Source organism: Mesocricetus auratus, unplaced genomic scaffold (assembly GCF_017639785.1).
Source record: "Mesocricetus auratus isolate SY011 unplaced genomic scaffold, BCM_Maur_2.0 Super-Scaffold_100004, whole genome shotgun sequence".
In the NCBI taxonomy this organism is placed as follows: Eukaryota; Metazoa; Chordata; class Mammalia; order Rodentia; family Cricetidae; genus Mesocricetus; species Mesocricetus auratus.
The window spans coordinates 14905201-14932914 of record NW_024429189.1 but is presented as its reverse complement, the minus strand read 5'-3'; the positions used below and the strand labels follow the sequence as shown (position 1 = coordinate 14932914).

Here is a 27714-nt window from a genome sequence, read left to right as displayed (position 1 = left end):
CTTTACAATTAATGGAAATAAAAAGTACATATTATTACAGTAAATGAATGCTGAGAGAATAAGACAGGGGGCAACTCTTATCAATGTACTTTTAACAAACTAGAGCAAATTCAAGCTTGTATAAATCTGTCTCCCACAAAGAGGCAAGCTACAAAAAGATCAAACTTCTTTAAGTTAAAAGATGTTAAATTCTACTCTTTAAGCCCATTGCATACATCGTTGCTAGTAGAGCCATTTCTTACTTCAGGAGATTCAATTCCCCTCTTTAAAAGAGATCTTTAAAAACACTGTTGGCTTGGTGTCTTGGATGGCAGATCACAGAGTTCCAAAGCCCTTAAGACTCTGTATCACCAAGTCTTACTGAGTCATAATTAACTTCATTGGGAATTACAGGATAGCAACTTAGAACAAAATTTTGCAGAACATTATTGGTATTCTTCAACTTGGTAATTACTGCTTCAGTGAAAACCCCAAGTAAGAAACAGTGGGCAGAATTTGGCCCTCAACAATAAGCACGTCCAACTAACTGGCCCAACTTATAATGCCAATAGAGTACATTAAGATGTTCCCTGAAACTTCCTCCCATTAGTGTATCAATTTCATCATGAATGTAAATCCAACCAAAATGGCTGCTTTCATTCTTTACCCAGGCTCCATGAAAAGCCATGCACAGGTGGAATACACATAAGTAATTGCCCTGTATGCCAGATAATCACCTTTGAAGAGCAACTGTGTGAAAACTCAGGCAAGAGCTGGATACTACTGGCCCTTTAACCACATTCTTAATTTTTGCCACCACAGCAGTAAGTATCTGAAGAATAAGATTAAGTCACTAAGATTTAGACTCATGTGTCAAAGTAATAAGCCAGTATTTGATTCAGAATGATGGTTATGAGGGTTATACATTATAAAACTTCCAATTACTCAATATACAACTTTTTACTACCATTATTTTGTAACATAAGATTATTGAAATTCTCCCACAAATTTCCACCAAAAGCATTTAGTTTGCACACGATAACCTAACTTTTATCATAAAAAATGGAGAGGTTTCCCCTCTTTGCTTTGCTGGCTTTTAATTACAGGATTCAGTTGGAAACCAATTTTTAGATTACCACCAATTTTGCATTTGAGTTTAAAGTATACTAAAACCTCTCAATGCATGAAACCTATAGGAAAACAGTATTTTAAACCTATGTTCTCATCTTTGCTATTAGTGTTCCCCCAGTAATTCACCTGAGGCCTGAAGAAAATGACTAAGACATTTTATCTGATGACTTCGACATGGAAACTTAGCCAAGCTTTCAGTGGAAAGCTGTTAGTACCACTTCCCCAAACATTCTCTAAATGATTCTTCCCTATTCCAAAAGTTGTGTTTTTACCACCACCAGCTCGTCTCTACTTGTTCCTTTTATTGGTTAATTTTTTTATTACAGTGATCAAAATATGCAACCGAACAAACTGAGAGGATAGATTTACTTTTGGCTCATGGTTTTAGAGGACTCTGTCTATTTATCATGGCAGGGAAGGAACCTACAACAGACTCCTCACAGGGTGGAACACAGGAAACAGAGACTAGGGCAAGAATCTGGGAGGGGATAATCTTCAGAAGCTTGTCCTTAATGATGGCAAAGGTTCCCCAGCCTTGTAAAATGGTGCCTCTAGCTGGAGGCCAGGTGTTCAAACTCACAAGCAGACGAAGAACAGTTCAGACTCAAACTGTAACATCCCCACGTCTCTGTAACCACAACAGTGAGAAACAAAAGAAAACCCAAACCAGAATGGCCTACCAAGCAAGACAGACTGCTCTCCCATGGGCCAACCCACCCATCAAGGCACTATGTTTGTTAACATTGGGAAAGACGTTTGTGCAGAACACAAATTGACTGAGCTCCTGTTTGTATCAGAGATTTCGGAAACGGCAGGAGATTTATTCGTGGAATCTTAACACCCATTCAGACTGTCGTAAAACACAAAGGACCAGATTCAATAAAAACTCTGTCCAACTTCCACAACAGTTAAGTCTGTGTGAGCCTTCAAAACAAAATCAATTTTTCCAGTTTTGCATAGGGCTGCTCCACTTGGAGGTTTGGAAGCCAGCTGGGGCATTTCCTAACTCATTCCCTAGATTACTTTCAAACGTAGTTTCAAGGGCCACAGTCCATCAGAAATCAGTCTCCCCTCTCCCCTCCCCTCCCCTTGCTCCCTCCCATATTCCCTCCCTGCCCCCCCCCCCCCCCCCCGCTCTCTTCTCTTTTTTAAAACATATTTCAGAGTATGTCTCACGGAGAACAAACGACAGAACCACAGCATATGTCTCAGGAAGCACTGGCCCATAAACAGAATTCTCTGGTACACAGTGAAAAGAATATTTTTGATTCCATACTCCATACTACAGTAAAGCTGGGTATAATCACTTTAAAAAATTGCTGTGCCCGTGGACAGCTGTTCTTCATACATACTGGGAATGTTTCCTTTACATTCCTAAGGACATAAGTGTTTGACACTAAGCCAATACCTTTAGAATCGGTGAAAGATAAACACGCCCAGTGCTGATGTCTTGTTCTCCCAACAAACTTTCTCCCACAACGAAAATGTTAAAACTTTTACCCCACAGCCCACATTCTGACATTAGTCCAATAACTAATGTTCTGTCCAAGTAAAATACATTTTGTCATAGCTTGAAAATGTTACCTTTCACAGAAGTATAGTATTTCGGACCAGCGGGGAACATATGTCAACATTATCTATTATTACCCAGTGTCAAGACCGAAGGGGGAAGGTGGGTGGTGGATGTTAATAACGACTTAAGCGATTTCTAAAAGAGGTATTTGAGAAGTCCAGAGCCTAAAGTTTCAAACCTTTTTGTCTGATTTTCGCTGTGTCAGCAATCTCCCCTCCCCACCCCACCCCCACCAAGGGCAGCACTGCCTCTGACCGACGCCTAGTTCTCCTTTTAATTTTAGCCTATGCTTCGCTAAGCTGGAAAGTTTGAAAAATACCCTAGAAAACTCCTCTGCCAGGAGACAAAGACAACAGCCTACAACCAGGACGGCAACGACTCCCACGCGCTACGAGAAAGATTTGCAGTCACAGAAACACGAGAGTTTTGAATTTGAAAACTTATTTTTAGCTCCCAACTACTTGTCCAGTGTTTACATATGAGGTTTAGGCCTCTCGTTGGACACTGGAGGAGTCAGGGGCAACGTTGGATAGCAGGGCAACTGCGTTGAAGCAGGGAGAAGGCTGTCTGGTGAAATGAAATACCACAGGGAGGGCTCTTGTCTTTTCTTCAGTAGGGGTGCTTGTGTAACACAGGACCTGGGGAGACTGTGGTTCCCAAAGCCACGACCTGGGCAGCCATGACCATGAACTGAAGGTTTTCTTTGGGTTACCATGCAGTGAACAGCTAAGTTCTCCTTAGTCTTTGGGCCATGTGGTTTTAACAAGTGTTTCAGAAGGAAAGGACTTGGCTATTCCTTACCACACAAGCATCTTGAAGAAGAGTTTACTTTGGGTCAGAGACTGAAACTTGGGTCCGGCTGCAGGCCTGGAATAGGAAGTATTCAGGAATAGGTTCCAGTTCCTGGAGGTCTGTGTATATTTCCAGCAGGAGCATTAGGTATGAGGGTCCAGGACCTTTCCGAAAGCAACTTTTCAATCATTTTTCTCGATATCATTAGAAGTTAACATTTCCCTTTGAAAAAAAGTCAGTCAGAAAACAGAGATCAGAGACCCATTAAAATGCATCTCTTGCGGTGAAGAGACTCTAAGAATGATAGAAAACTCAGCGGGAGCAGAACACTTGTCACAAGACTGCTGGGGATGGCCATGCTTACTGTTTCGAATTTAGGAGGAAGTTATCCTAGCTCGTTCTTCCTCATCTCACTCATTTCTGAGGAAGAAGTCACAAAACAATAGTTTCCTTCTTGGTGCTCTATGGCTAAGGCAAGAGCAGATTTTAATTACCCATGCCACCTGCCTTGCTGCCCACATTAATTGCTAAGTGTGGAAGTCCACCTTCGCCCCACCCTGGGTGTCAGCCAGCGCAGATGCCTGAAGCATCAGCAAAGCCTCTGAAGAGCTAGGCAGAGGTGGGTGAGGTGGGAAGTCATCAGTCCTCTCTCACAGACTCCTCCTGAGCCCCTGAAGATATGAAATTGGCGATATTCGGGGCGAAAGATAAAGCGGATTGGCTCCCTCCCCTTGGGAAAATGCCTTCTTCAAGTTCACCTGAGCTGACAAAGCGTAGAAGACCCTTATACAAAGAACACCGCCTGCCGCGTAGGGCGCTCTGTGGATGATTCATCAGACATGGAAGTGGAAAACACTTTTTAAAAACCTTTTTTAGTCACATTTTTTTCTTTTGGGAGTAGGTTCTCATTCTGTAGCCCAGAGTTGTCTCCAACTCACTATGTAGCCCAGCTGGCTGACTGCAACCCTTCTATCTCAGCCTACTGAGTACTAGGATAACAGACAGGAGCCATAAGCCGCCATACTCAGTGACCAACTTTCTGCTAATCTACTCATTTATTTTAAGATAGCATCTCATGTAGTCCAGGGTGGTCTTGAACTCCCTGTTTAGCTAAGGATGACCTTTAAATCCTGATCTCCCTGTCTCATCCTCAAAAATGCCACAATTATCAGCATGTCCAGCCACTAGTCTGATTTGTATGCAGTGTTGGAACTTAGCATAGGGCTTTATCACGCTAGATGAAGACTCTACCTGGCCAAGCTATATCCCTGACCAAGCCTCTCATTTCTTAAATAACAAAACTGAATCTGATTCCACCCTAACATGGAGAACTAAGTGATAGTATTGGAAATGCGAATCCTTGTCTCTGTCTTAGTAGAAGAAATAGGTAAGTCTTGGAAATTATCTGAGAAGACAGAATGATTGCAAATGAAATCCCATGCTAGATGGGACTGAGCTGGGGGCGGGGGGTTGGGGGGGTAGGGACGCGGGAGCCAAGGAGAAACAGAAAGGAAAAAGAAAAAAGCAAAGATGAAGGCATGAACACAGAAGGGTCGAGGTACACAAGTAGGGACTTTCCACTTCTCTGAGCCTTTTGTCTCTTAGGGGGTCTAGTCACATGCCCAGGCACTCCTTACAGGTGTGCTGTTCTTTCTCAGCTAAGGGCTGAGAGTGCAGATGTGCACTCCAGGTTCTAGGTTCAAAACAGGAAAAAGAAAAAAAAGGAGACACAATAAAATTCTGTATGCGTGCACTGTAATTGTTATCTCTAGAAAAACTCTGCATGTTAAGATTAAAGAACAGCAAGCACTTCCTACAGTAAAGTGGGCCACAGCTAGGTTCTTATTCCAACCAAAGCACAGGGAGATAGATTCACAACAAGAATTCACAAAACAATATATGCCTCCAAAATAGTAATAATAGCATTACAGCAATTTTATGTGAAGTGCACTGGCCAGTTAACCTAACAGTCTGTTATAGTATTTCCTTTGATGTCAACCTGTTCTCCAAGGAGGAATCTTATAACCCCAAACACCAAAGATCAGAAAACTTTAGAAGGTGGCCTGGCAGCCCATAAGCCAGTCCTGCAGGAAGAAGACCCATTTGGACCCGTGCCCACCCTAGTGAGTCCACCACGGCAAGCTGCTGGCAATCATGAGGATTTGCTTGTGTGAAAACAAAGGGCATTAGGCACTTCAGGGATAATAATGGGAAATGGAAACCTGACTTCAAGAAATTTGTTTTCTCACAAGGAAGTGAAACAGCTGAGTGTTGAAGGTGTAAGTGCAATCACACACACACACACACACACACACACACACACACACACACACACACACACACAAATTAATCCTAGGAGCTACTTTTGACTGCACTTGCATTTTGAGACGGTCGGATCTAAGAAAAGCTGAAGAAGCATTTTCGGCTAAGGTTGCCGAGAACTAAGTTCCCTTTTGAGGCTAGAAACTGTTTTCATAGTAAAAGCAGGGGAGGCATTGGTGTATTAGTTGATGTTCTGTGTACCTATATGCCTCGCTGAAGTTGTGTATGCTTTACAGGGGCACTCGTGGACGCTACTGAAAATGTCAAGCTGTACCAGCAACGTTTTTTCACACAATTCGTCATGTAAACATGTAAATGATGTATAATAGCAATCCAACTCCGCAGGAAAATTTGTAGACTTCGTCCTGCCACCTGAAATCTCTGCCCTACCCAAAACTTATTTGAAAGAAGCAGAAAAGACTAAAGAATGACCTTTTCTTTGCATATCACTTAGCAGCCATCTGGGCATGCGCAGGCAACTTTGCCGGTGGCAGCAGAGAGCACACACTATGAGATAGGTGAACAGGGAGCAGCTTGTGCTTCGAAGCTCTCTTCGCACCTTTTCCTGGCTAAGCTCATCACAGACCCCACATCCAGCTATGGCCGTGATTAATAGATGCCAATTTGCCTGAATTTGGAGTGAGTGTTAATATACTCAAGTAGAGTACAGTACCAGGTTCTTGCCTTCAATTTCTTAGAGACGTTTTACAGAGAAATACTAAAATATATGACAGATCCCAACATAACCAGCCAATAGCAGAGAAGAAAAAAGAATTATGCCAAATTAATAAATCTGAAGTAGTAAGCACTGCAGAATCTAGCCATTTATTCAAGACTTGCTTATTGCCAACTTGCCACACCACATAGTCAATGTGTTTGGATGCCACAGGGGAATAGCTGTGAAGTTTGAGAATTGTAAACTAATAATCTGCAACCACGTTAATGTTTGAATAGTATAATCTTTCTAAGGGAAGTGGTTTTGGTGGTTAGGTACTATAACTAAAAGCTTACACTGTATATACATTTTTCACCCAGTAATTCCCTTTCTAGAAATATGTTCTAAGAAAATAATCAGGAATGTGACCATATGTTTGGTTACATGGAACCTTTATGCCAACCCTATTTATATTCTTGAAAAGATTGGAAGCAATCTTATGCTCCACAATAGAGGATTGATTAAGTAAATAACAGTGCAGTCAAGACAAAAGACATGGTGAAGTATGTCTGATGACACTGAAACACGTTCAGTAGATGTTATTATTTGAAAAGGGAGATTTGGAAATTACAGTAGAATGTACATTATTTCACATGGGTGAAGTGTGTCTGTTCAACTGTATTCATAGCAGCATTATTTGTAATAGCCAGAACCTGGAAGCAGCCTACATGCCCCTCAGTGGATAAAGAAAATGTGGTACATTTACACAATGGAGTACTACTCAGCAGAAAAAACAATGGACTCTTGAAATTTGCAGGCAAATGGATGGCACTACAAGAAACCATCCTGAGTGAGGTAGCCCAGTCACAAAAAGACAAACATGGTATGTACTCACTCATATATGGATTTTAGACATGAATCAGGGAAGTGCCAGACTACAATCCCACTGCCAGAGAGTCTGGGAAACAGAACCTTCAACCAATGACTGATGGAAGCAGAGGCAGACACTCACACCTAAACACTGAGCTGAACTCAAGGAACCCAGTGACAGAGAGGGAGGACTGATGAGCATAGGGGCCAAGACTGGCCTGATTTAACCCACAGAAACAGCTGACCTGAACAAGGGGTAGCTCTTGAACCCCAGACTGATAACTGGGAATCCAGCATGGGTGTCAGTAAGGAGGCCTAGGTAATCAATGGGGCCTTGAGTAGTAGATCAGTATTTATCCCTGGCACACAAATGGACTTTGGGTGACCATCCCACAATGAGAGATGCGCTCTCAGCCTGGACTCTTGGGGGAGGGCCTAGGCCCTGCCATGGATGAAATGCCAGACTATGAACACCCCCCATGGAGGGCCTCACCCTCCCTGGGGAAAAGAGTGGGGATTGGGGGACAGGGGGAGGGCAGGTTGGTGGGAGGGCATGGGAGGAAGTTAGGGAGAGGGAGACAGATCTGGGATTGACATGTGAAGCAAGCTTGTTTCTAATTTAAATTTAAAAATTAAAAAAAGACTTAAAAAACGGATGTGCACTAAAATACTAACAATAGTGAGTAATTTCAATTTTTTCTATCTTATTTAGCTATACTTCCTAAATTTTCTAGAATGTGCTTTTCAGTAAAGCAGAAATGGCTACTACCAAACTGCAGAAGAAATGTATAAAGACAGCAAAATTAATATATGCTAACAAGCACATTAATTGTCATAAGCATTTCCCACTAGAAGTGAAAATCTCTTTCCAACACAGATAAAAGAAAGGGCAAAATTACTGTTTGTAATTACTCTACTTTGCTATAGCTGTCCTTTAATATCAAATATTAAAACTATCTGGCAACAGTACTGAACAATACAGTTAAGTGTATGAATATCTATAATCTTTTAATGTTTTATTTTAATTACAAATAAAAGGAGGCAATCTTTGACTCCTCATCAGCTCTTTGAAGAATATTAGACCAATCAGGCAAAAACAATGCTTTAATTTCATTTGGTCCTAGTTCCTGCTTTAGAACAGGATTTAAAATAAACACAGAGAAAGAGATGGAAAACGTGAGTCATCTAATTTACATTGAACATAATGCAAATAAGTGTTTTTAATAGATGGTCAATACCTAAAATACTCAGTTATAACAGATTAGGACTGACTTCTTACTGGAAAATTTTAGTAATTTTAATCTTACTGTAGGTTTTTTTAGCCTGTCAACTCAGAATTCATTTATTTTTGAAGAAGAAAAATCTTTTACTTGGAGACAAAGGTAAGTCACAGTACACCTCAAACTAATTAAAGATGAATCTTTTATGTAACAATGGTACAAAGAAAAAATCAAATTATATTTAATAACTCAGACAAAACAGCCATCCAGCAAAAGAATATTGCCTTCTTTTAATTATTAGAATAAATCATCTCATGGAAAACTGTTTGGCACACAGTGACTATAAGATGATGATAAATATAACACAAAACAATAAAAGGAGAGAGATTCTCCATCCAGGCAAACTCAAGCCAATCGCAGGGAAATCCTCTGAGGAGTCGTGTGCCAAGAGGCATCTTAGAGATCTCAAAATGTCTGTGTTACTCCCCAGGGACCTGAAGAAAGACTTGACCCACTGTGGTTGACCCATTTTCATCTTTAGGACCCACCCTTTTGTATTACTCCAAATAAAACCAAGCCCAGAAATGCTGTTCTCAAAGCGTTCTTGCTGTTAGGATAAAATACATGCAGGTGTGCTGTCACTAAGCATGGGCTGGGAAGCACAGCCTCAGAGCCTTGTGGGTGTCATGCTGAAGAAACTCAAATCTGGTAAGACAAAGTGCAGCTGGGGACACTCTGCCTGAGGTCTGCTTCCTTTGCCAGATGCTTGTGGTACTGAGAACCAGGTGAATTCCTGCCCTTCTAAGTGGTTTCAGTTTTGAGTCCCACCACAGATGTTTGGAAGCTACTCCTGTGCTCTGGTTACCTTGTGGCAAATAGTCATTTCATTTAAAACAAGAACGCCAACAACCTAACAAGTCATTATTTCTTGCCATCTCCTTGGAATGGCTTTTACCACTACTCTGTGAGACACAGATGAGATGGTTTCTTCCCATAGGCAGATCTTCACAAACTGTAAGACAAGGCTCACTTCTTCCTTTTCCTAACAAGTATATTTGCTATAATAGCTGGCTCTGGACTCCTTTTAAATTTCTTTGAATTCTTTCTCTAAAGGTCACTACCTACCAATACCCGTAACTATAATGAAAAAAAATAGAACCTCACACTGAGGAGTATTTCCTCATGAGGCATAAGTCATAGCTTAGTGATTTGGTTCCTTCTAAATTTCTTGTTACATTCTCTCAAATGCTGGCACACCTGTCCTGATTCTTAACTATGTTGGTCGTGACTGAATGCTCTCCACTAACTAACTCCACCTAATTAGGTTATTCAGTGCCTCATAGGATTTTGCCAACTATATTTGCAAGACTGTGGACATTTTCTTCTGAAAGAGAAAACCACAATTCTCTTGGGCCAGCAGGCTGGCTTAGTGACCTTTGTCTCATTATCCTAAAAGACTGGAATTCATCATACAAGAGAAGAGCACAGACAACAGAGGCTCATGAGAAGCAGAAAATCCTAATAACGACCATGGTTTGCAAGAGTATAACCTTCGACCCTCAATAGCATACAGAGCCTGGTCTATACAAATTCAACAGTACTCTGAGATAGAAAAAAAGAATAAAGAGTGCAGTTTTTCAAGAATTTTACCCATAAAGAAAAACTGACAGTCAAAGAGTGGTTATTTATGTGGAGAAGTTGATGCTTTTTTCCAGACAAGGAAACCTAATTATTTTTGTAATAGTATTGTTACTAGTATTTAGTTTATAAAAGAAATTTTTTATTTGTTTATGATTACTTACACTAGGATTTTTCACATTTTAGGCTAGCAGTCTCCAATTGAGCTACATTCCAGCCCCATGCAAGAGAAAGTTCTTTATGCATGTTTTCTTATGTAATATGTATAAAGGAGCTTCTTTGTTTCTTTAGAAAATCAAGTTTCACTAGGTGGTAGTGGCACACACCTTTAATTCCAGAACCCAGGAGGCAGAGGCATGCAGATCTCTGTGAATTCAAAGTCAGCCTGGTCTAGAAAAGAAGGAAGGAAGGAAGGAAGGAAGGAAGGAAGGAAGGAAGGAAGGAAGGAAGGAAGGAAGTCAAAGTTCAGAAAATGGAATCAATTTGTTGGCCAGGGATGGAGAGACATCTGGACAGTTAAGATCACTTACTGCTCTTGAAGAGGACCCAGGTTTAGTTCCCAGCACCCACAAGGAGGCTCACAACCATTTTTAGCTCCAGTTCCAAGAGTTATTATACCCTCTTAACAGCCTCCAAGAGCACTGTACACACATGGTGCATGCACAAACATGCAAGTAAAATAATTATACACATAAAATAATGTCAATATTTATTTTAAATCTACTTGGACCCAATGGAGACCTACAGGTTCTACCGCCCATGCATTGCACCATATAGATGAAAAAGAAGAGAAAATTGAGGTATAGAAAGGAACCTGGAAAACGACATTCAAAACACAAATGTCAAAAGAACCTTAGAAGGTAGAAATATATTTTTCAGAAGTGGAATAAAAAGCCAGATAAAAATTAGATAATTTATAAAATGACTTGTAACAATATTCTGCTATATCCCCAGATCAGTGTCTAACTCAGCCATCATCAGAGAGAGTTCCTCCTATAGTGGATAGTGACTAATACAGAGACCCATAGCTAGACAGTGAGAAGAGGGTGAGAGACTTTGGAACAGTCAGTCCTAAATGTGATGTCTTCATCAAATCCCTTCCCTCCGGGCTCAAGGAGTTATGCATAAGAGGAGGTGGAAAGATTATAAAAACCAGAGGGGATGGATGACACCAAGCAAACACCAGGCCCTCCCAGACACAACAGGACTAATACACATATGAACTCACAGGGACCGTGGCAGCATGCATAGGACCTGCACAGGGCCAAGCCAGATGGGGTCCCCATGCTGAAAGCAAAGGTGGATAGGGGCTCCCCTCCCTAACCAAGAAGCTGTCTCCTATTGACAATTGCATATAAAGACGAAAAAAATCGATTTTTAGGATTTAGGTTCTCCAATTGAGTCTTGCTGGGTACACAAACCACACTTAATGGCAGGCTCCATGCTGAATTGTAAATAGCCAACACAAAACGAAGTCAATGATATTTTTGGAAACTTTTTCAGTCTCAATTTGCTTTCTTTGGGCATTTTTTTTACTAGTCTTTTGCTTATATACTATGGTTTCCAATTTTCTATTTTTACAGTGTGTGTAAGTGTGTGTGTGTAAGTGTGTGTGTGTGTGTGTGTGTTTCTCATGCTTTTTCTTTGTTTCTGTTTTATTCTTTTTTTCTATTTGCCTGTTGGTCTTCTAAGGAGAGAGAGAAAGAAGGCATGGAGTTGGAAGGGTATGAGGAGGATCTGTAAGGAGATGAGGGAGGGAAATCTGTAACAAGAATATATTGTTTGGACAAAGATTATTCTCAATTTAAAAAGAAGAAGAGTAAATGGCTTTATAATTGAAAATAACAATACGACTAAAACAAAGTTGGCTGATAACCTAAAAGTTAACATTTATAAGATTTTTTTTCCCAGCAGTACTGGGTAGTTTGTTCAAACTCTGCTAGAGCAGAATTTGATGCCATGGATGTTTCCTGGACTTTAGCCAGCTACTTAGTTACTGATCTTATAATTAGTTACGCTGACTGTCCAGACAGCCTACAGTGCAAGCCAGGAGCTATGAGACTGCATTCCTTAAGTTCATATCATATAGTCTTGGACAGTAATCACAATAGTAGACACAGTATGGCATAATTACAATAGCTTTAGACTGAGTCAAGAGCCAAAATTCTAGTTGTAGATTTACTAATTTTGTGAGCCATACAAACAGACTTAATTTCTTTGTGTCCATTTGGAAAGGAGGGAATTTGTTTATTCAACAAAGTTGCACTCTACTCCCAGTGGCTCCTGAGACTTACAACTTGGTACAGTGTGGGAGGACCGGAAAGTTGCATAAAGGAAGTCAGAAACTGATAGGTAAAAAATGAACCCAGGGAAGGGTGACAGCAAAGGCAGCAAGGAGACACATTTCTTGCGTTTAACACATCAAGACATGGTCCTCTCATTTGGGAAAAGAACTGAATTGGTTGTAGAAAGCAAGAAGGTAAGATTTACTGGATGGAAGATGGTGAAAGTGGTAGGATTCCTGGATGAGTCCTAGGAGCTTTCCTTTCCAATAGCTTTGTAGCTGAGGGTGGTATTTCCTTGCATGGAGAAAATGGCAACGGTCATGTTTTAGAATTGTTTGTTTTCAGATATGACACTGTATAACCTCTGAGTCCGATTCCAATGACAGAATCCTGTAATTACACATTGGGACCAAATAAGCCATTCTGAAAGATGAAAAGTGGTGGGAAATAAGGCAGATCCATACCAATGAGCGGCTTAGGACAAAAAAAACAAAAGGTAGTCAAATTGGTAAGATGAATTAACTCTAGACCCATAAGCCTTCTGAAAAATCATATATGGCAAGCCGAAGGAGTCCCAAGAAGACATCAGGGTAGAGTCAAGCAGATAAAAGCCCGCTCTGAAGCTCACTCAGTGCCTCCTTATTCTTGAAGACTTAAATGAGTTGGTACTACAAGAATTTGTCTGGGTGGGTTTAGTGTGAAACCTGCCATTTTACTTTGTAAGGGCTGGACTTATCACCTCAGAAGTGTGAAAACGGGTGTGAAAAACATTCCCCCCCACCCTTATTTCATCTAATAAATAATTTTCTTTTTCTTTAAAGCCTTCGCTCAACCAGCAAATGAACCAAAATACTTGTTGTTCCTCATACCAATTCTTCTCTTTTTAAAATAAAAATTTTGAAACTCTTGGGATCAGAAATCTGGTATCACAATAGTTTCGAGGACTGTCAGGGTTTGTCGCTATAGGACACGCTCTCTTCTCCCTCGGCTCCATGTTACCACAATCAGAAATATTCCTTGCCACCTGTATGTCTCAGGAAAATTCCCTTGAGATGTTCTGACAGAATGTGGGGAATCTCCTCCACTCCCGAAGAAGGAGCTGTCTTGCTGCAGGGATGACCACCCAGGCAGAATGTTACCTGTTCTTCCCACTTAGAGACAGCCAATGGTCCCGGGAAGTCTGGCGAGGGAAAGCACCTTGTAAATTGTAGGGCTCTACCCTGATATGAAATATGAATAATAGGTTTTTATTTGAGTATGTGTTCCTTCTAAGTGGAGCAAATTCCTTCAGTTCTCTCATTTCTCTTTAAGGTTAGCCATCAAACGCAGCTTCACAGTCACGACTCGTTTTGAGCGGTCGAAGCAAGAACTGTTGCTGAGAAGACAGCAGTGATAGGCATGTGTCGAATCAATGTGAGCATAAGTTTCACTTCACTACTTGAGGCATGACATCAAATGGCACTAAAAAAGCAAAGGGCATTTCACACTTTTTTTATATTTCTTAAGTGACAGGTTCCACCCAAGTCAAGTTCCAGCTTACTTTTTAACTTTTTTATTATTTCTTTTATGCTTTGAGATTATAATGTAATCATTTCCCCTTTTCTTTTCAAGCCCATCTGTCCGTCTTTGCTCTCTTTCAAAATTGGGGCCTCTTTTTTCATTAGTTGTTGTTAATGTATATATGTGTGTGCATATATACATTATATATAAATATGTATAAGTGCTTATATAAGTGCAACCTATTCAATCCTTTATAAGTGGTCAGTGTTACTTAATTTTTTTTTTTATGTGAGCTTTGGATCCTGTCTCCAGTAAGTCTTTCCAAGAAACTACTATGCTTATGTTCTAGCTACTCAGTCATTGACATCTTTGGGTTAGGGAACCTTCACACTCAGGTACTCACATGATGTTCTATAGTCTGATAAATCTTAGTTTACAAACACAAGGAGATGCCTACTCACAATGCCAAGTGCGATACCCTGCCTGAATACCTGCATCATTAGTTTGACACCATGAAACTCTTAACGGTAACTTCATTTTGAATTATACTAATGAAGCCTTTCCATTCTGTTGGACTGGAAAACTCATTATTATTAGTAGTAATACTTGCTATTAATGTTAATATCATTAATAGGGTTATTAATAATATTAATATTTTCCAACTGGCTGTTGGAGAGAAGTAAGCAATTCATTCCTAGCATGTATGGAAGACAACCTGGTCTATAGAACACAACTTTTAGAAACTCGTACTGAAGCTAGAGCCCAAATTAAAATGTGATAGAGAGGACATTTGGATTTAGAAAAAAAAATCCTACAGTCTCTAGATCATGGGTATAAATTCTTGCTGAGGACACTCCGGTTACCAAACCCAAACCTGTTCAGAAACAAAAGAACAAAAGTGAGATTAAAACTGGACAAAAATCCCACAGCTTTATTTAAGAAGTGATATTTGAGCTATAAAGGATTTCCTGGCATTCTTGCTTTAAGTAATTTTATAATATTCTTTTGTTCTTGGGTTAGTCTAAATCCAAACAATCACGTATGCAAATGGCTTGCTACAGCCGTGGATGACCCAACAGTGTAAACATTAGTGTTTATCCAGAAGCATTATATGTTCATACACAAATGGCATTAAAACCTTGTGGTCAGATCAAAAAACCACAACTGTAATTGTTTATTTATATAGATCGCCATTACTCTGCAGTGTAAGTTTACATTTTACAAAATTTCTAAACAATGCTGTTACTCTTAGAAGAGTGAAAAATGTATGGCTTGCCCAAGTGATTAAAGACAAACAATTTAGGTCCAAGCCTGTGGCAAGATGCTTTAGTATGGAAATTATTTACTTCGCCCGGTCTAACAGTTCTCATTTTTAGGCCGCCCTTGAAACTCAATGATAACAGGGCCATTCAGTGAATTTCTGCATTTTTTCTTTTTAGTTCAGGGCAGCTGGTTTCTTTCTTCTCTAAGCAGAAAGCTAAAGTATATTTATCACCCTAAGAATGACTCAAAACAAACAGGAAGTCTTCATCAGCCGGCTCCTGGGCATAGCTGATACTAGGTACCGGCAGAGAGGAAACAGAGCGTCCATTCTCTAGGAGCCCGGCAGAAGGTACATGCAGATGCAGGCGATAACCAAGTTAGAGATGCTTCGAACGACCACCATGTCCTCCCAAGATTAAGTGGCGTTGCAATGCTCGCCAGCTTTCCGAGGCTACGAAAATTCCTCAGGAGTTTTCCTTTCCATTTCAGTTTGAAAGAGCAGTTTGAACTGGATACCACGAGCCTCAGAGTCCTTGTGAACCTAAGCGCCAAAGGAAACCTGGGCGGGAGCTTTTCTGGGAGATCTGCCTTTGATCTGGTTGCTAGGAAAAAGCCCGGCTTTTGTCTGGAAGTATTCTGAATGGCTCCTTCAGTCAGAATGAGGCCTGCAGGTCACTGTCTGAATTAAGCGAAGAGGATTTTTTTTAACGCTAAAAATGAAGTTGTCGCTGTATGCCGCAATAAAGCTGGAGAGAGCGACTGTATTGCCAAGCCATGGCCGTGGCTCTTTGCTACAACTTAAAACTCCAAGGTATACTGTGAAAATCACTGGCGCACACTTGCAGATCAAATATATGCAAATATCCTCAGTGGCACATATGTTCCTAGAGACCTTCCCCTACACCTTCTTTTCAAATAAAACCTGTTTCAGATTCAAAGCACACTTTGTTTTTAGTAATACAAATGTTCACTATCAAACAATGTTTAACTTTATATATAAATAGGAAGGCCTCATACCTAACTTTCCCCAACCAAACCAAAGTCGGTGGACTGGGCTGCTAGTGGTAATTCTAAAGTATTAAGCAATACACTGGGAGAGAGCCTTTAAAAGCTTTTTCTCCCTTCTATCTGTTGACTAATCTTGTTTAGGATAATGCAAGTACCTTTGAATGAGGAGGACTTTGAGGACAGTATCTAATCTTCCCAGATCCTGGTAAGGTAGAAAAAGAAGAAATCTTATCTCTATTCAACAGACAGAGAGACAGAGATGCAAGAAGGTTGAATGACAAGCTCACATCTCAAGTGAGGCATTCTGCACAGATGTAAGGAGTGACAGGAGTAGGGCTGGAGTGTAACTCACCACTCATATACTCCTGGTCCCTTTCAGAACCTGCATTTTCTGTTTTCTAGTGACCATGTTAGCTCCCCATACATCCTTGGGAAAATGTGCAGCAATTGCCAGGATCAAGCCCTTGACCTTAGCACCAGTGAAATCAGGTGCGAATGAACAGAGCCACTGAATGAAAACCCAAGTAGCCTAAAGCAGAATGGGACAAATCAAGCCTCTTCTAAGTCAGTCTGGAATAGGAAATAAAGGGCTATTTTTCACAACTTCATTAAGTTTTATTCTCTCTGTGTGTTGTGTAAAATTTATTTTGTTCTCCGAGAAAATCCTAAAATGTAAGCAGACACAAAAATAAGAGAGCAAAAAAATGCAAAAATGAATGAGGCGAAAGTGAAAAGAACTTCAAGCCCATAGCAATGTTGTTGAATGAAGTGGTTCTGCACTTGTATTTGTAGTACAAAGTAAAGGTAAGAAATGTCTAACGGTGAAAGGGATACCTCTCCAAATAACGTCAGACACACTTTTTTAAAGAAAGTATCTTATTTCTTGGAGAAACTTAGAGTGGAAACAAATTCAAACTCACAGAAATAGTCATCAGATGTCCCCCAAATTAACTAGGTGCTAAGGGATGGCCACCTCAAGGAGACTAGGGGCAGAGCTATCTATCTCACAGGAACACCTCCTCCAGTTTGAGTAGGAAGGCAGTCTGGGCTATCTCTTGGAATGCAATTACCCTGAAGATCACCAGGCAAAAAATGCAGGAAGCCCAAAACAGACCTGCTTGCCAAAAGACTTTTGGACAAGAAAACAGAAATGTTTTCTGAGCAGTGTGACATCCCCTTCTACCTGCCTACTTACCCACTTCTCTTTTTTAACTTTGTATACAGCCGTAGAAGGTCTTTGAACACTACAAACATTTTGTAATTCTACGCCAAAAGGCACAAAGCAGATTTAGATTTCGGTACCAAATTTATGGATCCTGAACTCACAATCCCGGACTGTGAGTGTGTTAAAACCAGTCTCTGAATGTGGAGAGAGACCAAATTGCCTTTCTGGATCTGTGTAATGGCAACAGGCTAACAGTACCAATTAGCCAGCTACACAATGGGTCTTCAAGAACTGTCATGGACCAAATCTGAGGAACCCCTACTGAGTGGGACCCAAACCTGGGGGCTTGTTCTGTCCTCACTAACTCACCATGGCCCTGTGCAACCGTTCCAGCAACCTGCAAGGAGTTGGCATGGATTTCTCAGTTTGTCGCCATGGCTTGAGCTAAGCAGAAGCCAAAAATGAATTAGGTGAAGACAGGAGGCTCCAGGCACAAATTCAGCAGGTGAATTTATTTGCAAATTACTCCTTTTAGCTTTCTCATGTGAGATTCTCTTTAGACACTTGGAAAAGAACTTTATCATTCTTAAAGCAATAATCTGGTTCCAATAATTGGTTCAGAACCAATCAGGCAAAAAAAATACTTAATAAGAGAATCCTTTTTAAGTCATTATGCATTTATGATGGGATTATTGGTTTCAATGATGAGAATGTTATTGTTAGGAGTGAGTTAAGTTAAGTCATTTTATTCTCTTGGAGATTTCTCTATCATTTAATTGATTTAACTTATTCCTTCTAACCCCAATAAACTAGTGTTCTGTCTGTGTTCTTGCTCTTTGGATTAGTTTATGTAAAAGCCTTCTGAAAATGCTATCTTTTGGGATCCACAATCTCCTCTGTGAGCATTTGGTAACACATGACATTATACTGAAGTGTAAGTCTATCAGAAGTTAGACACTAGATCACATTTCTGAGAGGATGACAAAGTACTAATAGCTAAGGCCATGATCCCCTGTTCTAGTTTTGTAGTAGCCTGGAGTATCTCCAAGTACCTCCTAGATGGTGAAAACAAAACTACGAAAACTTTTCTCAAGAAAATTAATTAGAGTCTATTCTAATTTGAAGTATAAAAAAATCTGCTATTAGAGATAGGAAGTGTGTCATTGTGGGACTTGGAATTTTGTGAGAAAACAAGCAACAATGGTCATTGAAACTCATCAAAGCTTAAAATCCAGTAGGTATTCCAAAAGCTAAAAGAAGAAAAGAAAGAAACTCTATTCTTGTTCTTAGGAAGTTCAATTCTAACACATACCTTATGACACACTCAAAAAGGAACTAAGACAAAACCCATTCCAGGACATTTCCTCTAGAAGAATGCAAATAAGGTGTGTCACATACTTCCATGAATAAAATAAACTCGATAATATCTAATAACACCATTACACCATTCAATGTGCCTAAATTACAGTTGTACTAAGAAATGAGAAAATCTCTGGAATGGGACCAGGATTGCTTTTTAATTGTCCATTAGAAAAAGGCAAAAACTAAAATCTCTGGCAATGATTTCCTTTTGAGATCATTCACCTTAGTTTTAAAATGCAAAATCAAAAGCACACTGTGAGGCTGAGGAATGCAAGCCAGCAGCTGTCTGCTCTCCTTAGCTCAGACACAGCAGCTACAGAAAACCCACAGTGCCAGCTTGAGACTGGCAGGGCAACTAGCACTGCATGTAACAAAACCTTCCCTTCGCAGCGTCCAATGAGCCCACTGAGAACATCTCCCTTCACCTTTTCTTCCGAGAGGTCTTGCTAGTCAGGGCTGTTCTTCCATTATGTGAGATATTCCCAAAGCCCCCTGAGAAACAATGACAATTTTATTTTCACATTAAAATTCCTCTCCCAGGGCCATATTCCATGAATGAATGGCTTGTAAGACACACCGCTAATAATAAAATCTGCCAACTGTGCCAACACAAGTGCAAGAAAAGCACGGGAAAGCTGAGGCTGGCCAGAGAGTTTCTCCCATACCTACAGTGGCTGACGCCTTCCAAGAAAGCTGTGGTGTCGCCTGCTTATTTACGTGCGTGCTCGCCAGGAAGGTATTACTCTTAAAAAGTGAAAATAAATAGCTCCTGCAACCCCTTCCTTGCCTTGAAATTACTATTTCTATTAGAAAATAAACTTGTAAACTCCATCTGTTAAGATGCTTGAGAATCAGACCCCACAGAGCATACCAATGTGTGCTGAAGGATCAATCCTACACTGGCAAGGGAAGAAAGTAGAAATGTGAAGGCAATTCCCATTCAAGTTTACTGCCGCTGTGAAATGCTGCAGAAAAGGCAGATACAAGAGGGATTGTACATGTCACAAACTGAACTCATCTGACCTCTGCAACACTTGCACCCTGTGCTACTGTCACTAAATTGTCTGGATTCCAGAGTGAATGCCCTGAGCTCTTTCACCCAGTGGATTAGCCAACACCTTTTTTTTATTATTAAATCTCAGACTAGTCTTTCTTCTTCTATAACAACCACAACCCCTCCACCACCAAGACTTCTAGCCCATCTACCCACCATCAATAAACTGGTGTGTAAAAAGAAACCAATTAGCTAACAAAAAAAAATATCTATACAGTTTATCCTATTCTTTAAACCGTTTACTTGACAAGCTTCTCCCTATTGCCACACCCTCACTCACTCTTCTTCATATCTATCTTCATTTAACAAGTATTTATTGGGCACCTACTATGTTCAAAGCACTTGGTTGGTACAGAGTTCTCAACACCAGATAAGACCTAGATAATCTATCTCTCCCTCCAGCTTTAATTCTCATGATGATTCGGAGACAGAAATAAAACAAACAGATGCCTCTAGTTCTAAACTTCAAAGGCATTATCAAAAACATGTAATTTGGAGAAAAGAAATAAACACTGAATTGGGGAAATTTTACTTTTTCTAAATATGAAGACAGCGCCCTGCTTCTTAAGAAATGACAGAAGGGAGGCAGGGCTAGCATGGAGGTTCAGCTGGTAAAGACACCCTTTGCCAAGGCTGAAAACCTGAGTTTAATCCCTGAGACATAGACCTACATGGTGAAAAGAAGAGAAAAAAACTAAGCAAGCTGTCCTCTGCCATCCACACATGGATATACTTGCACACATACATGCATGCACAGCTGAACACACACACACACACACACACACACACACACACAATTTTTTTAAGGGGAAAAAGGAAGTAGTCACAACACATCACTTAAGTTTAGTTGCACAGGGAAGAACTGGACATTTCAGTTCTTTTTTTTTTTTTTTGTAGAGAGAGGCACTACTCAGAAAAAGAAAAGAGAGTAGGTAAAAAAAAAAAAAAAAAAAAAACCAATGTCCTGAGGTGAGCTCGAGAAAGACAAAAGCAGTCAGAAGGCTGAAGCGTAATGAATTAAGTAAGCAAAGGAGGGCTGGAAATTTGAGGCTCTTAGAGGCTAGAATGTATTCTAAACACAGTGGTCAACCTGCACAGATGCTAGACACGGAGTGCCTGGACATGACAACAGTGTTGGCTCCCTGAAGAACCAAATGAAAACGGACCCTGAGGCAGAGTCAGGAGACATTTTAAACTGAGAAGGGAAGGATGATGTAATAAAGCTGTCATAACTTTTTTTCAACTCTTGAGAAGATGATGGGTCATAAAGGATAATGTAGCCACTTGTAGGGACTAGAAGGTCTCAAGAGGTAGAAATTCACTTAACTTTATCCCTCTGCAGGTCTTGGATTCATGGGAAATAATTTCATAGCTCTGTCAAGCTCTTTCCTATCTCCTATGTCCCAGTATTCTGATAATGGCCCATTTCTCAACTCCACTCCCATAAACTCCATGCCCCATCTTAAGAACCAATTCATCTAGTCTTCTCTAGTTAAACTTTTCTTCAGAATGATGTCCTTTACTGATACCCATTCTTTGCATTTGTTATCATGAATTCTAGTTCATACTCTAGGTCTCCTGAATTTAAATAAGACTCCACTCAAGTGTCTTCTTTTTAAGGGAAACAGCTTGGACCACTCCTCTCTTAAAGGCTCTATCTGTGTTTCCCGCAGTCAGGAGTGTCTCTGTCATGGGACACTCTGGAGTAATTACCAAAATTTGTTCTCTCCTCCTCAGCCTAAAGGGGTGGGGAAACAGGCAGGAGAAAGCAGCTGCCTTAAAAGTGATCAGGATTCAGGAAGGCAACACACTTAGAGTTGCCATGGTCTTGAGTAAAACAAGGACTTTCATTCTTCTGCCAGTCTCTTGGTCTTGCTTGTGAAAGTGGCAGCCATTGTTCTAGCATGGCTCTGCTCTCTGAGGACGGCCTGATAATGCCATGCCTTGCACATGTAATACATTTTGCATGCTCATATCTCCCATTGAAAATGAAAAATAAACAAAATCCCTCCAAAGATTTAATGAAGCCTTCTTCATCTCTATATTTGGAAGGTATTTTATTGACTTTTACTGATGAATAAATGCTGAACATAAGGCAACCAATTTTTAAAAACATTTTTACATCTTCCACCTAACTACATTGAATCCCCTTAAGATAGAAGTAAACTATTTTTATTTGCTACCTTATAATTCCATTTTGTATAGTATATACATATGTATGTGTAAATGTACATGCTACATAGAGAGACATGTATGTATATGTGGCTACATATAAATTATTGCCCATTTATAAGTTTTTCTGAATTAAATTCTTGAGCAATTAATATAAGTGATGAATTGTCCTGCTGAAGTCACTAGGGAGACTTCTATTAAAAAGAAAAATGTCTTCAAAAGAAAAACAAAAACAAAAACCTCTTCACTTGCTGTGAACAGAAGGAATTACAGCAGCAAGGAATCATCCTAGCTCACAAGAATTTGGGAGCCTCTGAAGACCAGAGTAAGGCAGGATGTCCCTACTGGTGACATGTGTTCATCAACACCAATTAACATTTCTTGTACAAGGTGTGGGTGTGGGCCACAATGCAGGGCATTCTGTACATCTCCTTTAAACATAAAGACCTTATCTCTGCTTCTTTTATGTCAATAGTTTTCTTGTAAGATGTAGGTGCTTATATCTTTAATCCTTTGAGGCAGAGGAGACTTCTGTGATTTGGATGATCTGGTCTATATAGTAACCCCAGGGCTGAATAGTGAGACTCTATTTCTAAATGTATATATTTCTCATAACCACAGTTAATAATAAGCATCGATAGTTTGTGAGTAATGTAGAATCTCATTTCGCATAGGAAAGGAAACCTTATAGAGCACATAGGCATTTGCTGACTTTGAGATATCACAGGGACAGAGTTTTGTGGAGATAATACAGTGAAAGTATATGGATATGAAACTAAATTGAAAGTGATCATATCTTACCTTTTTCAAAATTAAGCACCAAATGCTAAAAAGAATAATAACTAGATTAGAAGACAAACTTGTGACAGAGCACATGTTTGGTCAAGTGGGGTTGCAGGCAGGTATAATCCCAGAAACACCAAGGCTATGTTAATCTGAAGCCTGGACATCTTTGTTCACAAAAACACCTATGCTAAATAGGATTTTTTTTCTAAATAGGATTTTCTATCATCTCCATAAACATGATTTTATTATATTCCTTGTTCCTAGGTAATCACATACCAAAGTAATTATAAATGTAATTTATACCATCCTACCTAAAGAATAGCGTTTTCACCAGTAATGAACTAATATTCAAAGTCCAGCACAATTACACCATCTATAATTCATCACAGCTCTCTCTGTTCATTTGCACTCTCTCTACCTCGCCTACCTACACTCTCTTCCCTTCCCTTTGCTCTCCTGAATGTTTCACCATTTGTAAATAATTTGGTGGTCTCCCTGAGCTGACAGGCTGCATCTTCAGACTCTAGTCAGCAGCTCCACTCTAGTCTACAGACTGAGCTATTTAGCTGCAGGAGTCCTTGTCTCATTGACTCACTCATCTTTTCTCGGTTCAGTTATAGCACATACTTTTCTCATCAACTTCTAAAGAGACTAACAAAGCCTTCATTCTTACACAGCAACACAAAACCCAGGCTAATTTCTGGTGCAGCACCCTTTAAATTCTCAATATCTCTGTCTCAACCGGTGAGATATCCTGAATTATGATTTTAAAAACAAACCGTCCAATTCTATGCAGAAAGTTCGTCTCTCTGGCTGTCTGATTGAGAAACTGAAGTATACTCAATCAGAAAGAAATGGGTGAGGAAACCACCAAGATAACCATGAAATCCTGTTTCTTAATTTCTCCATGCTTCACTGCCTTTCATAAATTCATATCTAGAACCTCATGGACTGCGTGCATGAATTCAGTACCTGTTTGGTCTTTTGGACTTTGTCTTTCTCTTTTTATCTTTCTCTTTTGCTATTTATACTTCTCCATTACTGAACACAAGTGGCAATGCCATCATTGCAAGTCAACAACTATTCACCTTTATTTGAAAATAAGAAAAAAAAACCATCACACTTTTGCATTCATTATTTGCTCTTGAACAAGGTTGGAAAAGCATGTATGCTCTTGCTTCTCCTGTATTCCCACCCTCCTCTTCAAGAAATAACATGCATTAAAATCAAGGTATTTATTTTTATTCTTTAAAAGTGGTTTGGGCCACTACTTATGTTTGTCTTTTTACCTACTGAAAATTGGAACAGGGGAGAATAATGAGCAGAAGAGGTCTTTGAAAAGAGAGACAGATAGCAGAATAATTCTGTAATAATGAACCTTTCCCTACATGATCCAAAACTGATTCTGAATTTAGATGATGGGGTGCAATTCATTCTTAAGAGGAAAATGGATAAGGAAGTTTAAAGATTCAACTAGTTTACTTCTAAGTAGTAAACTATCACAAAGGCATATTTTGATCTGTTTTATTTGCTGTCCTATCTCTATGACTACAACAGTGTCTGTCATGTAGAAGGGGATTAAATCAACTAAGTGTGAAAAGAATGAGCCACTTTTTCTTAAAATACTGAAACCTATTCACTAGCTGCCAAAAGTAGGTTCCTTCATGCACAGAGTAGCATCAACCGTGTAGTTGGCCCCAACTTCCTCCTCTTGCAGAAAGCCAATAAAAGAGTTATACTTTTTCACCTAAGAATCAAAGTTATCAGCCTATTGGTTCATGCTACTTTAAAGCCTTATTGATTTTAGGTAATTTATTTTGAACTAGAAAGAAGGATTAACAAAGATCAAAAATTAAATCACTGATTCACAGCAGGAAAATACGTATCAAGAAGACCAAAACAGCATGCAAATGCTGTGAGAAAACCTCTCTCTAACACAAACTGGATCCTGCTCATGGTATCCAGGTGTGTTATGTAGGTCCCACATGGGCCCATCAATGTAAAAGAAACCAGAAACCAGTAGAAAGTTGGGCATGGTGGCATACACCTTTAATTCCAGAACTCGGGAGGCAGAGGCAAGTGGTTCTCCATGAATTTGAGACAGGCCTGGTAACACAGTAAGGTCCAGGAAAGCTGGAACTACATAGTGAGACCCTGTCTCAAGAAAAGCAAACAACCAAAGGAAAAAATCTTGGGGCTGGAGAGATAGCTCAACAGATAAGAGCACTGACTACTCTTCCGGAGGATCTGGGTTTGATTCCCATCTCCCATATGGTGACCCAGAATCATCTGTAACTCCGGTTCCAGAGGATCTGATACTTCTGACTTCTGTGGACACCTGTAAGCACATGATCACTTCCATAAACTCAGGCACATACATTTACACATAAGCTTAAATAAATAAATCTTTAAAGAGAGAAAGAGAAATGAGTAGAGCTTGAAGACAATACATAAGAGCAGAAACATTTTTAAAAATTGTAAAGCAATACATGCATTTTGGTACATGAAACAATAAACCAGAAGATTAAAAGAAACAATCAAAATATAGCAATGTTCATCTCTCAACAATGAGATTATAGGTGACTTTACTCTTGCCCATATTTTCTGTATGTCCAAATATTACACAGTATGGATGCAAAACTGGAGCAATCATAAAAAAAACAATATACATCTTCAAGTCATGAAAAAGAATGAGATAATGGGGTATGAGACAGCTCAGCAGTTAAGAGCACTTGTTGCTATTGCTGAGGACCCAGCTCAGTTCCCAGCACCCATGTGGTACTTCACAACCAGTTGTAACTCCAGATATGATGCCCTCTACTGGCCTCTACATGCAACAGGAATGCATGTAGAGGCCAGTAACACTTTCACAAAAGCACACTTGCACAAAAATATAAAAATAAATTGTCTTTAAAAAAGAAAAAAAGAGAACATCAAGGGTTAGATGGAGCAAAGATAAAGGATGAGATGGAAGCACAAACACAAGGCTCTAATAACCATTTACAGGAACATCCCATAAATACACAGCAGGTTTGTTTCACATTTCAGATGCAGATATTCATATGCCCACATAAATAGGTATATACTCAAACACACAGGGAGTCAGTCTTACTCATAACAGCAATGACAGGGCTCACACAAACAGCACGGACACAAACCCCCAGATGATCAGGCCACTGCTGAAAGCAGCAACACTTACATGGCAGTCAGAAATGAAAAAGGGAGAACGTGAGCTAGGGGAGAAGAACGCTTCTTCCCCAGAAGACAGCATCCATTTAGTGAAGCCAAGTTTGAGGATACACTTGTTGTCCCAACTGAAGGAGGCTGGAAGAGAAGGATTACTTGCGCCCACATGCTCCGTATTGACCTTAGTAACAGTGTGATAGTCAAAGCCAGCAAGAGAGGAAGACATGGAGACAAAGAGAATGGGGAGGCTGGACTGTGACAGGCAACTTGTGCACAAGCTGTTCCTATTGCAGGTGATGGTAAAGTGGTCAAAAATGAAAGGTGCTGTTGAAAAAAAAAACATCTTCAGCTCTGGTTGTTCCTCAAGGCTGACTGGAAGCTTCTCTGATATCTATACATCTTGACAAGTTCACACTATTTGGGAGACTTAACCTAGTCAAAAAACTGCAATATACCTGATATACATAATATATAATATACAATTGTAATATACCAACTAGCTGGCAGACATAGTTCTCCTCTCTCTTGTTAGTAAATAAGAAATCATCATTATCCACAGTGTCCAATATGGTCCCTGTCAGATATCAGAATTGCAACACAAAAGGAACATCAGAAAAACATGATTTTAGTTCAAGGAATTGCTGTACTAGTGGAAATATTGGGTGTGTTAGTGCATGCCACTGTTAATTCAGGAGAGAGATTTTAGGTTATTCAAATCACATAGTACAGACTGTCTCCCTTGGAACTCATGACAGTGGCTTGCAGATACACATATCTAGGATTAGAATATTTGGAGCCAATTCCTATAGTCATACTTTCACACTGATAGAAAAATACAAACAATCCCATCTTCCACTTAAGACAGGACCTCCTACCAAGCTCAACCACCTCCTTATGCAGATTTACAACTAAAAAGCACAACCAAAGGGCTTGTTTAACAAGAAGTGAATGAACCCTGCTTCATTCTGCAAACCAGAAACGCTGAAAATAGTGTCTGCCCCGTGCTGACTACTGAACATCACACTTTACAGCCATTTCTATTTCTTTGGGTTCCCAATACTGTCCTGTTCTAGCCATTGTCCTCGAGGTGACAGTTAAGCAAAGCTGGAAAACAATAGGACCCCCTCCCCTTCAATGGTGCCAGAAGAGTATGCATACTAAGTTCAAGGATATCAAACTTCCAGTCACTCAGAGAGGATGAAGAGAACCTCGTGTGGATGCAGCAGGAGGGCTGGAAGCCCAGCATCTCTGGCTTGCATCAGGGCAAATTCTGATAGTGTTCTAAACATGAATCATTACCAACTCAATGTATTTGGTGCATTCGTTCATTTCTCTCCCCCTCCCTCTTTCTCTCTCACCCCTCCCTCTCTCTCTTCCTCTTTCCCCATGAGACCAAAAGAATGCACAAAGTTGGTGAGAGGTAGCAGAGAATACACAAAGTTGGTGAGAGGTGGCAGAGATCAAAGGGCAAAATTACCAACTTGTTCCAAGGTGTTAGCCCTGGGACAGTACTGTTACTCTCAATTCCACCCACAACCTTTTATTTTCTATCTCTTTTTCCCCTTCCTGTCACCTTTACTTACAATGATGTTCACACACACACACACACACACACACACACACACACACACACACACACACACACGCTTTTACTTCAAAGGGCATTGCAAATTCAGCTTAGAGAAAAGGAAGTAATCCTGTCTCACTGAAGTCAGGCACATGCATGCCCTCTGATTCGAAATTTGCCTTGGTT

General features: G+C 40.0%; 2 long non-coding RNA genes across 7 annotated transcripts in view; both read right to left on the bottom strand.

Annotated features, from left to right (window-relative positions):
• LOC110340700 overlaps positions 1 to 27714 on the bottom strand; it is a 125953-nt gene that overhangs the window by 39135 nt on the left and 59104 nt on the right. The gene's annotated exons all lie outside the window — the stretch shown is intronic.
• Positions 25055 to 27226, bottom strand: LOC121140339. The gene is made up of 3 exons (XR_005877124.1): positions 27120 to 27226; positions 25975 to 26099; positions 25055 to 25113 (listed from the first exon to the last, which is right to left on the bottom strand). It is a non-coding gene; the product is annotated as an uncharacterized LOC121140339 (long non-coding RNA).